Raw genomic sequence first — 17,419 nt, forward strand, 5'->3', positions numbered from 1 at the left:
CCGGCTAACTCACCTTTAGTCAAAAGAGACCAGATAAAGGTTCCTCATGTCATGGACAGGAATTGAACCAAAGTCTTTCCACCCAAAGGGTTTCATCTATACTGACTGAGCTACAGAGGCTCTCATGTTATAAGAGATACAAATTCAATAATTTTTATAAATAAATATAAAGATAGAACAAGAAAGAAAGAAATGATACATAAATCAGCAATGATTGTCATACCTTTAGCAACTACTGGCAGAACTAGGTGCTAACATTTCCATATTAAAGGTAATTAGAATACTTGGATATACCTTCATTAGATATCAAATGATTTCCTATAATAAAAAATGAATTAATATTCTGTTGCTGCTAATTAAAAACATTTAATACAATATTTATAATTTAATTACACATTAGATGTTTTCTGAAAGTAATACAACAACTGAGTTGATGAAAACAGATGTGAAAAAAGAGGTATATAATAAACTTGAGTGCTAAGGCAGCGTTTCTCAACCTTTCTAAGCCCAAGGACCAGTAAAATGCCTAAAACAATTATACAGACCCACTAAGTTATGTAATTTTTTAAAAAACCTATGTGGGGATTACCAACATTTGGGAAAAACTGTGCCATTTATAACATAATAAATCTAAAAGCATGTTTTGAATATGTATGGAAACATAATTAAATTGGAAGTAAACGATTAAAAGTGTATCGTCATTGAACAAAGTTTTAATTCTTATTAAACAAATAAATAATATGATATAATTATGTTACTACTTACTTTTAATGAGATGGTTGAGCTACTCGGTCCTTGCAGAGTTGCTGGATATCCAGCTCAATATTGGTTAACTTCAGTCAAAGATCAGCATGCGTGTGCGCACACACACACACACACTAAGACGATTTCTTTATTTTGTTTTCATTTGAAGGAGCTTTACAGCTTCAAAAATCCTTCTCACAAAGATAGATTGTAGAAAACTGCATGACCATTTTCAATGATTCTTCAGATAATTCAGGAAATTCACCTCATTGAAGGTGAGATCCAGAATCGAGCCAAACCAAAGTCACGGAATTGCATTTTAAGCCCACTGTCACTTGAAAGCTCAATTAACTGTTTTTTTTTTTCGATAACGAAAGTCATTCTCGTGACTGTAAGCCTGAAATGGATCGCGAACCCAGAGAAATTTCTTATAAAAGTTATTCAGAAAATATGTTTCAAAATTCTGTTTCAGAGTTTTGAGGTGGTCACAAACCCTCTCCAGAAACTCAGAATCAACAAAAATATCATTTTCCACTAAAAAAATTCTAATGTTGGAAAAGGTGCAAATTGTTTGCCTTTTATATAACTAATCCATAACACCAGGTTTTTCTCGAATGCCTATATTTTGTCATAGGCATCAAGAACCTTTATCAAGGGAGAGATTTAGTTCATTTAATTTCGAAAAAATGTCTGAAAGATAGGATAGTGTTAATAACCATGCTTTGTCAACAAGGAGTGATGCGAAATCAGAATACGTTCATTTAAAGACAATAAAACTTTGTGCCTTAATTGAAATAACCTTGTTAGTACTTTGCCCGTGGAAAGCCAGCGAATTTCAGAATGAAGCAAAAGTTGTATATATTCAGTGTCCATTTCATCATACTGAAAATGGCCTTTATTTAACGGTCGAGCCTTAATAAAATTAACTAGCTTTACAGCTTAGTATAGCACAGTTTTAAATTCTGGTGGCATTCCTTTGGAGGCTAACTCTTCCATATGTATGAAACAATGCACCCAATTCATATCCAGAGCTACTTCCTTGACCTTAGAAACAACCCCACTATGCCTGCCTATAAGGGTGCGAGTTCCATCCGAACATAACTTTTTCTCATACATTTTTTTCCACTGAATCCCTTTGTGCATTATGTAATTATTGAGAGTGTGAAATATTTCTTCTCCAGTTGTTCGGGATGACAAAGCTCTACAAAACTGAATGTCGTCATGAATGTTGTTATAATGCGCATATCTTACATAGCATATTAACTGCGCATCAGCAGTCTTGTCTATTTGTAATGCATAATAAGGGCTCTTCTTAAGTCTTTCGATTAACTGAGATTCTATGTCATCTGCCATATCATTAATTCTGCAACCGACAGTGTCATTTGAAAGAGGAATCAAATCAACATCTTTTAGTAACTTGTTGCCAAACAGGTTTTATCACATCTTTTGTAGCTGGAAGTAATAAATTCTCCCCGATAGAATGAGGTTTCCTTGTTTTTGCTATGTGAAAACTTAAGAGATAGGATGCTTCTAGTGCCTTGCTATTAATCGAACCCATGACTATATTTTCCCCATGATTTAATGTCTCTAAGCGTCGCTGATAAAATTCAAATGGCTTATTTTTTACATCACACTGTTTAGTTTCTAAATGTCCGAGTTTTGCAGGCTTCATGCACTCGTTCCACAACACTTCATAACACAGAACACATCGAGGCTTCCGTTCACTTTCATCTCCACACCAGTAAACCCAAATTCCAAATATGAACTGTTATATTTTCTACTGTATTTTTTCTTTGAACTGCTTGTTTCTTCTACTTTAAAAGTATCAAATTTACTCGCCATTACAACACGTGTATCACAAGTAAGGTTAGCAACACCTGTTTCATTTGCTTTTCTTTTCCAAGTCCTAGTTCTAAACCACCTTTCCATTATCATTCTCATGACACATTTTGTCCACGTATCATTTAGCACTTCTGAAGATATACTGAGCCTTGGTTGAATGAGGAAAACCTTCAATAATAAAAATCAATAAACAACAAGCAATTGGATAACACGTTTACTTAAAATCTGACAAAACAGCAAGGGAAGGTGGAAGCAATAAAACCATACTGTTGTTCACTTCACCTCTCTTTTATCACTCGTCATGCTGCTACAAATTATTGTAGCGGTAGAATGTTCATGGAATGAACATTCTGCCGCTATTTGTTGGTTTTTTATGTATCCATTTCATTTCAATAATTTTTACTTACTTATTCAATTTTAATTTGTTTCGTTTGGATAATTAAAAAAAATATATTTATTTAATTTAAGTCTGCTTGCAGACCACCTGTCCCATCATCACAAACCAGATTGAGAAACACTGTGCTAAGGATATTGCAAAATCTCTATATGAACTCTGCACTGGGAATGATAAGATATTTATATATTATATAAGAAAGAACTGGCAATGCTTATGAGCAGGTTGTTGAATTCAAGTCTCAGCAATGGAAGTTGCAAAGAAGTGAAAATAATAATCCAAGACAGAGATGAAATAGTCAGTATCTATGAGGAAGTAATTAAAGTATTGAAAAGTTAGGACTCGCATTCAGGAATACCAAATAGGAATATGATATCACAGGACAGTGTGGTTATGTGAAGGAATAGTTCTGCCTAAGCATTTTACCTTCCATAATAAAATGACAATGGAGTTAATGAAATAGCTACACAATGATGCTGCTGGACTTTGCAAAGACATCAGATAGGATAGCACATGGAAGGCTATTACTGAAGTAAAAGGGAATGGTTATGAAGTTGGTGACAAAAGGATGTATATAGAAGTAGAATCTAAGAGAATGCAAGTGGCTTGCCAGTGATATATATGCCACAGACCTCTGCTGCTTAATTTGCACATTACTGATGCTAGGGATGAGCTGAAAGGGAATATCTAATTATTTGCTGATGTTGCTAAGCTGGAGAAGGGGGGGGAGACAATAGTAAACAGAACTGATGTAAGAGATCTGGCAGGAAGATTTGTAAACACTGACAGTGTGGTTTAAGGATAATCACTGCCAGGTTATACATTTTAAACTAAAGTGATTATAAACAGTCTCTTCAACCAAGATGGTAATACCTATATGACTGTACTGCAAGACACTGATGAAATCAGAAATCTGGAAGTGATAATGGAATTTAAGTTAAAGGGAGGATATACAGTGAAATGGGACAAAATAACACAAAAGATCACTACTATGCTGAAAAACAGTAACAAGCAGGAATAAGGAAGTTACTATTCTCCTTTATAAGGCCTTGATTATATGACCACTAATATATACAGATTTGTTGGCTGAGTTGAGTTTCATGGGGATGAGGAAATGGTGAAGGGTATTAAAAGGCAGGTAACCAATATGGTAACAGTACATTCTCAGTGAAATAAGTAAACAGACACACAATAGCTACTGTGCAAATTAGTGGGTTTCCTGCAATGAATTCTAGGTTCTCCAAATAATTCAAGCAAGCTTTAATGAAAAAAAAAAATATATATATATATATATATATATATATATATAATGTTTAATCATCTAATCAAGTTAAACAGCATTTATCTCCCTCCCCCATCCTATTTTATATACAGCAATCCCTCGATTAATGCACCTAATGCGTTCTTTAAAACAGGCGCATTAATCGAAAATGCAATAATCGAATATAATAACCTATGGGGAAAAGTATAATTTGTTCTTCAAATTTCTTTTTTGACCCTTAATTTTTTTATAAACGAATTACGGTATGTCTCAGGGAAAACCATGAAGCTGAAAGACAATAAAACATATTCAGAATATAAATTTATTATTCTGCTTCTTAACAAAGAATTCAGCTAACGTAGTATTTGGAGGGCATTCTGTTTCTTCTTTTTCATACAACTGATAGTATGCCCTACTGCATCTTCTGAAGGGGGAGGGGGGAAGCATAGTTGATAATGGGTAATTACCAGATTAATGCAGTTGAGATTTTGCATAGAATGGGTTGAGATAGGGGAGAACAAAAGGTACCTGTAAACTATAAGGAGGGTGTGAGCAAGGGGATGAAGAGTGGGTCTTTTACGTGAAGAATTATAGGAATTGAAAAGTATTGTCAGAAGTGTAGTGAACACATTTAAGTTATGGTTTGGTGAGCTGTGTGTGTGTGAGAGAGAGAGTGAACTTCCCATAATAGTAATATTGCAGAAATTCTGGTTTTTCATCCTACAAAACAAGAAGACTAGCTGGCTGAACACACAATTAACAGACATACAGTTGACTCAGAGCATAAGCTGTTTTTATCCATAATTCCCAAAACAGTAACAGCAGGACTATTATTATTATCATCATCATCTCAGGCAACTCCAAGGAGTTGACAGACTCATCGAGGGAGGCCCTAACATAATGTCAAGAGTAACTATTTGACATTCACACAGTATCTATCATACCTCGCCTTGAATCCATTCACGGTCATAGCCCCCACAACAGACTCTGGCAGCTTATTTCACTCATTTACCACACTCCAAGTAAAAAACCTAGTTCTAACACCCCTGCTAACCACACTCTTGCCCAATTTCCATGTATGGCCCCTAGTCCTCCCACCACCAATCCTATTCTCAAAAATATCTTCTGGATTAATCCTATAGAAACCTTTCAGTAATTTGAATGTCTCAATCATATCACCCCTTTTCCGCCTATCAACCAATTTTTGCAACCCACAAATCTTCAACCTGTTCTCATAAGGTTCATTCCACAGACCTGCTATCATCTTGGTCTCTGCTTGTTAAAGTATTTTTCAGCAACCAAGTGATTTGATGAGTGTTTTGGCCACTTTTGCAATGTGCCCCCTAAACTTCAACTCCCTATCCACCAACACTCCCAAATCCCTGGCCTCATCAATCTCCTGGAGTACGGTTCCACCAATGTGATATACTGCTGCTAATCGTTTCACTCCAAAATGCATAACATTACACTTTGCCACATTAAATTGACATCCATTTTCCCTAGCCCAGTCCTCCAAACTATCCAAATCATCCTGCAAAATTTTGATATCCTGTGCACTCACAATTGCTCTACCCAACTTTGCATCATCAGCAAACAAGTGAATAGTCCCTCTCAGATCCTTTCCTATATCATTAATGAACAAATTGAAAAGTAGTGGTCCGAGAACAGAACCCTGCGGCACACCACTAGTCACAAGCTGTCTTTTGGACTCCACTCCTGAATAAACCACACTCTGGTATCTCTCCATCAACCACCCTTCTGTCCATCTCACCAACCCTATATCCATAACCATATGCTCCAGTTTACTGATTACAGTAACATGTGGTATCCTGTCAAAGGCCTTGGCAAGGTCTAGTAGAATCGCTGTAAACCCATTACCTTTATCCAGTTCAGCTGTCACTGTGTTATAAAACGTGAGCAAGTTACTGAGGCATGATCTACCCTTCACAAAACCATGTTGTCCCCCATACAGTATCCCATTTTCATCTATCCAGTCCTGTATTCTTCTCTTGACTAATTTCTCCAAGACCTTGACAACAATTCCTGATATGCTAATCGGTCGGTAATTTACAACAGCAGGCTTGGAACCTCCTTTATGCAGTGGAACTATTTTCCCCTCTTTCCATTATCATTAGACATAATACAGGTTTCCTTCTTGCAGCTTTGAACTTCATTATAGGCAGAAGGATTGATTGTGATTTAAATTTTGTGATCTGCTTGTTTCTTCTCTTGATAGCCTTGGCATGCTTCTTGGTAAACTAAAGCTTAGATAAAGGATGAAAATTTAAATTGGAATGGGGAGTGAATATTTCCATATCAGTAGCAGTTGTACTAAATGCTATAATAGACTGGAAAATTAATCTAACCAAGGAAATGAAGTATAGAAATCATAATGGAAAATTATGATTTCTATACTTATTTTATACGTTTCTTTCTTTACTTCCTATAATGCTATACTACATGGGGATGGGAGTGACTGTGAGACAAAAACCAGGCAAGGAGGGTGACTTGGTTGGTAAGGGTAGCAAAAGTGAAGTATGAGCAGTTAGCTAATGAAGCCAAAAAGAATCCTAGATTAAAAAAAAAAAAAAAGGATTATGGAAAGATGACATTGATTGGAGAAAATGGTATAAGGACTGCTGTGGAAGATATAGTGGAGATACTTAAAGAGCAATTCATAAAGGTCGGTCTTTCATTTCTGTGAATGTGACATCATAGAAAGCAGTTGATGATGATGAGGAGGAGAGACTGACTGTTGTGAGCAAGAGGTGTATAGGGAATTGAGCAAACTTGATGTTAATAAGGGAGTTGACATTTGCCTTGACAATTTTTTAATGAGTCTTGCACTGGGTCGAGTTCCAAAGGAATGGAAGGAGTGCAAGATTGTGTTGCTTCATAAGGAAGGTGATAGAACTCAGGCATCGAATTATCGGCCTATTTGTGTGTCAGGTGTTGTAGTTAAGTTGTTGGAGAAACTGGTGAGATCTAGGATCCAGAATTGGGTTTACAACAATGGTATTATCTTTGATGGACAGCATGGATTTGCTAAAGGGGGTCATGTTTTAGTAATCTACTTATTACAATAAGGTGACAGCTTCCTTGAACAGAGGAGAGGGAATACACAGTAGTATACTTAGATTTCGTAAAGGCTTTTGATAGATTACCAAATTATATATTTTCCAATCCCATCTGCTCTAGTTATAAGTCAAACTAGAGTGGATGGGGTTGGATATTAGATTAGTACATTGGATCGAAGACTAGCTATCTGATAGGTATCAGCAAGTTATGTATGGGGGGAGAGGAAGGAAGAAGGAAGATAACCAGGAAGAGGAAAGTAACTAGTGGTGTTCCTCAGGGGTGTGTTTTAGGGCAATTGCTGTATTAATGATATTGGCGAAGATTTGGATGACAATATTCGTTGTTTGCAGATGATGCAAAGTTGGAACAAACTATGAAGAGTAGAGAAGATGTTGGGGCCTTACAAGAAGACTTGAATAAATTGAGTGAATAGGCATGAAAATGGGGATGTAAGTTCAAGTTGCAAAATGTAAGGTTTTAAAATTTGGGAAACAAAGATGGGGATATAGAATTTATGCTTGGTGGGGATATATTATTGGAGGTGGAGGAAATAAGAGATCTTGGGATGATAGTGGATAAGTTCATCACTAAAAAACACGTACTAACCACAGTGATAAGTTTTAATAAGGAAATATTTCATCCCAAGTATCTTGAGACATCCTCAGTACAGTAATTCAAACAATACTAGGAATAACATACAGTTAGGGCGCATGATTACAATGGAATCTCAATATGCGTGCAGTAACGTGTTATAGAAGTAAATTAAAAAAAAAAAAAAAAGATTCAGATTCCATTGTAATCATGCACTGTACGTTATTCTAGTATTGTTTGAATTACTGTTGAGATAGTAATTATCTCAACAGTAATTCATAATTATTTATAAATAATTATGAATTACAGTTGAGAAATATTTAGTAATTTTATTATTATAATTTTATTCATTACTGTTGGGATGAAATATTTAGTAATTCTAAATATTTCATCCCAAGATACTTGAAATATTTACGAATTAAAACATATCACTGTGGTTAGTACGTGTGTTTTTTTAGTGATGAATTCACCACAGGTTTCATTATATAAAAAAAAGGATAGTGCATAAGGGTCTGAAGTTTAGGGGACACATTACCAAAATTATGAGGATAACACAAAGTATTCTGGGAATTATGCAGAGGACACGTCAGTGTCCTCTGCATCATTCCTCATAAGGCTGCACACGTCATATATAATAAATTTTGCTAAAGTTATAAAGAGACGATGTGCATACGGTATGAATATCGATATCACAACATTAAAAATCTATTAAAGCTCTCAAAAGCATTTTATTTACAAAAAAAAAATAAAAAATAAAAATTTAAGAATTGAATTCTACAAACTATCTCAACAGTTAATAAAACGCTTTATTTTATATTCTAGACATACAAGCTTTACATTAATTTAACTAAGTGGTACATAATTACTTATAATTAATTAACATAATTACTTATTTGAGATTTCGAACTGCTGGATAAAAAGCAGTACACTTGGTTTCTTTGCTTGACATTGCAGGATTGCTTCAGTTGGTCTTCCAGGTGAACGTCATATGTGATCTCAAGCATCCTAATTTGAACCATGTGTAAAAAACATTGATTCACAACAGTGGGTTGTGCTGAAACAAGATAGCATACAATGAGCATGTACATTTTTGGATGCTTAACAGCATTCTTTTATATTTCAATGGGCTCTTGCTTACTGTCAAATAGAGCTTTTACTATATACTATCTTCTTCTGAGGGCTCAATCAGCTATATTTGTAAATTTTCAGGTGCACTAAAGACATCAACGAGATGTCAGTGGAAAGCCAGGCTTTAGTGTAAGATCATGTTTCTCAAAATATTTGAACCTGTCATATTCTGCAATCAATGAGTCTAAGACAATGCTGCATTCATTAATATCACAGTTTCTTAAGGCTTCATTAGAGCACTGTTCTTCAACTACCTTTGGCAGTTCAAGAAAATGTTCAACTGAAATTACAGGCTTGATGAGAAGTTTCAAAAAAATCAACTACTTCTTAAATTATTCTTGAATATTCTGCTGCATTTCATATAATGATTTAATTTTGCTTTGTAGACAAACATTCAGCTGGTTTTGACATTGTCACATAAAATTGCAGCATTTTTGCAGAAACCTTCTTTAAAAAATTCACAAGATTTAATTTGTTCCAAGTAAAAATTCGTAATTTGTTTTTATAGAGCTAAAACTTTTTTATAGAACACCTCCCTGTGATAGCTGGATTCCTTTTGTGTGATAAGATCACGCTTAATGTTTCCTCATCAATTTGAAACACATTGCGAAACTGGTATTGCCTTGAAGCAAAAGACACATTAAGGAAAGTTATTAATATAGTTAACAATATCAATAACTTTCCTTAATGTGTCTTTTAAAATAGTAGATTTGGTACAAAGTTTCTGCCAATGTAATATACAATAAAATGAAATCCAGTTATAAGAATAGTGAATGTCATTTTGTAGCAATGCAACAAATCCCTCATGTTTCCTCTTATAGAAGGAGCATGATTTGTGCATACACTTACTAAATTACATAAATTAAGTATTGCTTCTCAACATTTATCTTTGAAAATATTAAGAATATCAATTCCATGTGTTCTCCTCAAGAAAGCAGCCAAAATTAGTAGTTCCACATAACATTTAAAATCTGCATTAATGACATAAATATAAAATAAAACTTGTGCTTAGTCAGTAAAGCAGTGGACTCATCTAGTGCAATTGAAAAATTATTATTATTATTATTTATTATCTGGAAATCTCTGTAGAGTCCAAAGACTCATTGCAAGAGATCCAAATTATCCACACAATCTATCGTACCTCTCTTTGAACCCATTAACAGACAAAGCACTCACAACTGACTCTGGCAACCCATTCCACTCATTCATAACTCTCCAAACAAAAAATCTAGTCCTCACAACCTTATTGACTGTGCCTTTAGTCAACTTCCAGGGATGACCTCTTGTGACCCCTCTAGTCAAGTGGTAAAACATTTCCCCTGCATCAATCCCATAAATAATTTAAATGTTTCCATCATATTCCCCTCGTCCCCCAAAAAATCCCAGGAGACCAGACCAGACCTGAGCACAGTAATCCAGATGTGGATGTATCAAGGCTTTATAAAGAGGAATTACAATTTCTTTATCTCTACCTTGTTAATGTGTTCTTCCACAGCCAAGTAATCTTATGAACTACTTCAGCAATATGTCCTCTAAACTAGCTTTCTGACTACCATCACCCCTAAATCTCTAGCTTCATCTATTTCCTGGATACAGTTCCTTCAATGTGGTACACAGCTTGTAATTTATTATTCCCAAAATGCATAACTTTACATTTCTCCACATTAAACTCACACCCATCATCTTTTGCCCATACTGACAGCCTATTTAAATCGTCATGTGAACTCTCCACATATCCATGATTAACTATTACTTTACCTAATTTTGCATCATCAACAAACAGCTGAATATTTCATTTCAGCCTGTTTCCTATATCATTTATGTACAAATTAAACAGTAGAGGTCCTTGCACTGAACCTCGCAGCACACCACTAGTCATTTTCTTTCTTTCGCCTTGATTCTGCTCCTCCTTACGCCATTTTTCGATATCTGTCCAACAGCCACCCTCTTATCCACATAACCAGTTTCAGATTAGAAAAGTTCTAATCTTCAGAGCAGAGTTCTGTGTGGTATTCGATCAAATACCTTTGCAAAATCCAGCAGAATCATCGTGTAGTCATTTTTCTTATCCAATGCAGCTGTCACTATTATAAAAAGTTAGTAAATTACTAAAGCATGACTGCCTCTTGTTAATGCAGTCTTAGAACCTCCCTTATAAGGGAATTAGTTTGCCATCTTTCCACTCCCTTGGAACTCGACCAGAGCTGAGACTTAAATTAAAGAGACTAGTCAGAGGCATTGCCAGTTCTCTTGCACATTCTTGCAAAACCAGAGGTGATATCCCATCTAATCCCACAGCTGTATTTACATTGAGATTCTGCAATATCCTGAGAACTTCCAATTCATCCACCTCTGTTACAAAATTAGTGTCTATCACATATGTTAGAGCAGTAACCTCACTTGGATGATATACCCTTGCAAAGTGGTTACTCATAACTCAACTATTTTATTTGCTTCTGTAAGCTCCTGACTACCATCACTCATTAAGGTTAATCTTCTGTAGTCATTCTTCCTTTTAATTGCTACACAACGAAAGAATTCTTTGGGATTTCCTTTGTCCTGATCGGCTAGATTCTTCTCATAATCTGATTTTGCCTTCCTTAACATACTGGTCACCTTTCTCCTTATATACCTTCCGGAGCAATTTCTTTTTCTGATGCTTAATGATGTAACTCATCCATCTAACTCCTACATGATTTACCCTCCTTACCTTAGGTAAGAAGGGGGGACAATTAATACAATTAATATTGCTTCCTCATGCCCCGTAACTAACTCTCATGCACTAACTATATATTTTCATTTTGGCACATTTTTGAAGCTGTTCCATAACACTGACAACTAATTCATGTTGTTGTTTGGTTATAGTTCTTTTTGAAAAAAGAAATGGTTTAGATTTATTAACTTTATCTGAATCTAGATATACTACAACTGCAACAATCACTGTTTTATAATTTCCACATTCCTATATAAGCTTACCTTTATCTCCCAAGTACGTGTGCTACTTTATAAGTTTCGGTAATTTCAATATTTCATCCTGTCATCACTTGACATAACTGTTGTTGGGTTTTTTTTGAAGCTTCATATTTAAAAGTTTAGATTTTTCATGGTTCTTCCAATTTTTTTCATATCTGTAGTCCTTATGCATACTATTATGTACTTTCATAGCGCAACTGGAAAAACAGCAAAGCATTGTGCCCTTTGATTGAAAAAGACCTGGGTTTGATTCTCGTCATGATGAGGAGATACTTATATGGGCTTTTTCAATTGAAGGCGAATTAGATGATCTCATACAGAGGTAGCAGGGTTTTTTTCTCCTGGAAACTTGAATTTTTCATTCCACAAATCGGCCTTCAGAAAACACACAATTTACAGAATTAAGTAGTAGTGGAGAGGGAGAGATGTATTTATCAAAGTAGAGTAGAATGTCTTCCTGCACGTAGTAAGAATAAAATTCATGTAATAAGAATAATAATGCCGATGAGCATTGTATCTCTTCACTGTTAAAATCACAGTATCACAAACTAAACACACCATTTTATCTCTAATTGAAATCATGTTGCACTGCAGCTCCCATTCTTCATTAAATACTCTATTCTCCTCCTTAATTGTTCTTTTCTTCGTGTTTGGCATATTTGAGATATCAAATAAAATTTTACAAAGTTAATTAAGGAATTAAAAAAAAAAACTTCTATTCATTCAGCTTGTTATAAAATCATAATGCACAAGATAGCATTCCAATATAGCAACACAAATTATTATTATTTTACGGCATTTCCATGGAGTCCAGAGACTCATTGTGAGAGGTCCAAATCAACAATGATATCTCTCCTTGAATCCATTCACTATCATGAAACTCACAACCAATTCTTGAAATCCATTTTACTTACACACCACTCTCCATGCAAAAAGTCTGGTCTGCAAACCCCTACTAACCAATTGTGTAAGTTGTATCTTAAACAACTTCCACGGATGGTTCCCAGTTCCCTGACTATTTGTCATATATTGAAAAATTTTACTTGCATCAATTTTATAAAACCCCTGTAATATCTTAAAAAGTTTCTATGATGTCACCTCTCCTCTGCCAATGAACCAAACTTTGTAACCCACAAATCTGTCATCATCTTGGTCACTCGTCTCTGAATCCTCTTAATCACCTCCTGGTCCTCGAGAAACCCAGGTGACCAAATCTGTGTGCAGTAATCAAGATGTGGGTGAATCTATGATTCACCCACATCTTGATTACTGCACAATTTACTTATAAAGAGGGATAGTAACTTCCTTCTCTTTGCTTGTTAGCATGTTTATCAATATCTAAGTAACTCTCTGCACTATTGCAATGTGCCCTCTGAACTGTAACCCATTATCTCTAAGTTTCTAGATTTTCCTGCAATCCAATACCATCAATATTACACCATGTACAACTTTTTCAACCTGAAGTTGAAAAATCAGCAAACAACTGAATATAATCTCTTAAATCTTTCCCTATGTCACTGATATACAAATTAAAGAGTAGTGGCACTAGCACCGAACCCTGAAGTACTCCACTATTCACCACCATCATTCTCCTACATTCCACTCCACCACATTCTACTCTCTGGTGTTTGTCTGTCAGCAACCCCCCCCCCCCCAATTATGCTTCTAGCCTCATATCCATTCACATTTGCTCCAGTTTCTGCATTAGTTTTCCCTCATGTGGTATTTTGTCAAATGTCAAATAGCAAAGTCGAAGAGTATCATGGTGTAGCCACTACCACTATCCATTTCTGTTGTCACCTTATAAAATGTGAATAAGTTACAAAGACAGGACATACATACCCTTTACAAAACCATGCTGCCCACTACAGTATTGCATCCTATCTAATACAACCCACTGTTGTATTTCGCCTTTCACTGATTTTTCCAATACTTTAACAATTATTCCAAATATAACTACAGCAGTATAGATTGGGGAAAGGAAGGTGCATGTAGCAATAAGGGAATGAAATTTCTAGAATTCTTGAGTGACAAATGTTTTAAGCAACATGTAACAGAGGAAACAAGAGATTCAAGAGTTTTGGATTTGGTTATAGCATCAGAAGAGCTAATTATTATTATTATTTCGGGCGACTTCAGAAGTCCTTAGACTAATCGAGGGAGGCCCTATACATCATGTCCACACAACTATGCGATTACATTCTCAGAGTATCTATCATACCATGTCTTGAACTCGTTCACCGTCATAGCACCACAACAGACTCTGGCAGCTTATTCCACTCATTTACCACTCTAAAAGTAAAGAACCCAGCTCTAACACCCCTGCTAACCACACTCTTGCTCAGCTTCCATAGGTGTCCCCTAGTTCTCCCACCACCAGTCCTGATCTCAAAAATATCCTCTGAATTAATCCTATAGAATCCTTTTAGCAATTTGAATGTCTCAATCATATCTCCCCTTTTCTGCCTATCAACTAGTTTCTGCAACCCACAAATCTTCAACCTGTTCTCATATGGTTCATTCCATAGACCTGTTATCATCTTAGTCACTCGCCTCTGGATCCTCTCCACCTCCTCCACATCAAGAAGGAACCGAGGTGACCAAATCTGGGCACAGTAGTCGAGATGAGGTCTTATCAAGGTTCGGTACAGAGGTACAATAACTTGCTTGTCTCTGCTCGTCAAGGTATTTTTCAAAAACAAATGAGTTGATGAGCTGATTTAGCTACTTTTGCAATGTGCCCCCTAAACTTCATCTCCCTATCCACCAACACTCCCAAGTCCCTGGCCTCATCAATCTCTTGGAGTACAGTTCCACCAATGTGGTATACTGCTGCTAATCTTTTCACCCCAAAATGCATAACCTTACATTTTGTCATATTAAATTGACATCCATTCTCCTTAGCCCAGAACTCCAATCTATCTAAGTCATCCTGCAAGACTTTGACATCTTCTGCATTCACTATTGCCCTACCCAACTTTGCATCATCAGCGAACAAATGAATTGTTCCACTTAGATCCTTCCCTATATCGTTAATGAACAGATTAAACAGCAGTGGTCCAAGAACAGAACCCTGCGGCACACCACTAGTCACAGGCCGTCTTTTGGACTCTACTCCTGAATAAACTACTCTTTGATATCTCTCCATCAACCAACCACCTATCCATCTCACCAATCCTATATCCATTCCCATATGTTGTAGTTTACGGATTAGTATTCCATGTGGCTTCCTAATAACTGAGATGACATCTCTCCCACCAGTTGGAGATAGTGACCATATGGTTTTGACTTGGAAAATGAATAGACATGCAGGAGTATCAAAGAGACGGAAATTTATGTGGAATTATATAGCAGGTGATTATAATAGTCTTAGACGTCAACTTGGGGAAGTTTCATGGAGGAAGGAATTGGAAGGCCGGGATATCATTAGTGCTTGGGAAATTGTGAAGGCATATTTGTTAGCAGCAATGGCAAGCGGTATTCCACAAGTGAAGAGGACACGATTTGGAGTAAAGTGGATGACAAACAATATTAAACAGTAATTGCATGCAAAAAAAGAGTCTGTGGAAGAGATATAAGGAGACTGGAGAAGAGAAGATGCATGAAGAGTATAAGACACAGGCCAGAAGAATGACTAGTATGGTAAGGAAGACGAAACTGGAATATGAGAGGAGATTGGCCCTAAGATCCCAAGAAAATCCTAGGGAATTTTTTAGCTATGTGGCCAGTAGGAGGAGAAATGACTGTGGAATAATGACATTATAGAATAAAAATGGGAATAGAGTGACTGATGCACAGGATAGTGGAATTGACACTTTATTGGAGTATTTTATCCTGGAGGAGTCAATTTGAATACTAGAGGGAGAGAGCAGGTTCGAAGTTTAGAGGTGCAGGAGGAGAGTGTGTTCCACATACTGAGTACTTTGGATGTTAGTAAAGCTGTGGGACTGGTGGTATTTCACCACGAGTTTTGAGAGAATGTGCTAAGAAACTGACAGTGCCCTCGACCTGGCTTTTCAACGAAAGTCTGGCTGTGGGAAAGGTGCCCATGGAACGGAAGGAAGGTAAGATAATGCCATTGCATAAGGGCGGTAGCAGACTGGAAGTGTCTAATTATAGGCCAGTTTGTTTGTCATTAGTAGTTAGTAAGATCTTGGAGAAAGTAGTGAGGGACCATATACAGCATTGGGTAGATGAGGGTAATGTTATCAGTAAGAATCAACATGGATTTGTGAAGGGGCGCTTTGTTTTAGCAATATGCTAGTTTTATGATAAAGTTACAAGAGCATTAGATGAGGGAAAGGCATATACTGCCATTTTCCTAGACTTAGCAAAGGCATTTGACAGGGTGTCACATGATAAGCTGATATTTAAGTTGCAGCACATGGGTCTGGATGTCAGATTGGTCAACTGGATTCAGGATTGGCTGTCCGATAGGTATCAGAGAGTTGTGTATGGTGGAACAATATCGAAGAGGCAGAAGGTTACAAGTGGGATTCCAGTACTGGGACCTATACTGTTTAACCTTTATATCAATGACATTGTCCGTGGATTGCACGGGGATATTTGATTGTTTGCGGATGATGCGAAGCTGGGAAGGGTTATTAGTAATAGTGCAGATGTGGTAGCCCTGCAAGAGGATTTGAATAAGCTTGATAGATGGGCAAATGAATGGGGGTTTCAGTTTAATGCAGCAAAATGTAAGGTCTTGAGGTTTGGGAAATATCGATGGGACACTGTATACTTTATGGGAGGAGTTATACTGGAGGAAGTAGGGGAGACAAGAAATCTGGGGTTGATGATTGATAGAAACCTGAAATTTATTGCACAGGACATATTGCAAAGGTGGTGAAGGTAACACAGAGGATTGCTGCAATAATGAGAAGGACACTGACCTGCAGAGATAAAACAGTTATTATTCTGTTGTATAAGACCCTGATCAGACCACACTTGGACTATTGTTCTCAGATTTGGTCCCCAGGATTTGAAGGGGATAAATTAACTGTGGAAAGGGTACAAAGGCGGATAACAAAGATGGTTTCAGGACTGTACAATGATAGTTATGAGGATCGGCTGAGGGAATGTGGGCTGCAGAGGTTGGTGGATAGAAGAAGGAGAGGTGATATGATTGAGACTTTTAAACTGTTGAGAGGTGGTTACAGGGTTGACACTGGGGAATTCTTTCGCTTGGTTGAACAGCGGGAAGGAGTGATGACAAGAGGCCATCCCTGGAAGTTACGAAAAGAAACTGTGAGCAAGAGGGTGAGGAGTGGTTTCTTTGCATGGAAGGTGGCTGAACCATGGAATGCATTGCCTGATGGAGTGGTGAGAGCGAGAAAGATCAATGAGTGGTATGATAGACTTTGTGTTTCTTGGTGGGGGGGGTCTTCCCCTCGATGAGTCTTGAC

General features: G+C 36.6%; 1 protein-coding gene across 1 annotated transcript in view; it reads right to left on the reverse strand.

The window, feature by feature from the left end:
• The window catches only part of pins (G-protein-signaling modulator pins), a 187,151-nt gene that overhangs the window by 155,498 nt on the left and 14,234 nt on the right, over positions 1–17,419 (reverse strand). Inside the window, exon 2 of the mRNA XM_090404957.1 lies at positions 224–318. The gene's annotated coding sequence lies outside the window, so the exon portion shown is untranslated. The remainder of the gene's footprint in view (positions 1–223; positions 319–17,419) is intronic.

Source organism: Typopeltis vanoorti, chromosome 1, assembly GCF_054136105.1.
Source record: "Typopeltis vanoorti isolate ZY-2024b chromosome 1, IOZ_Tvanoo_1.0, whole genome shotgun sequence".
In the NCBI taxonomy this organism is placed as follows: Eukaryota; Metazoa; Arthropoda; class Arachnida; order Uropygi; family Thelyphonidae; genus Typopeltis; species Typopeltis vanoorti.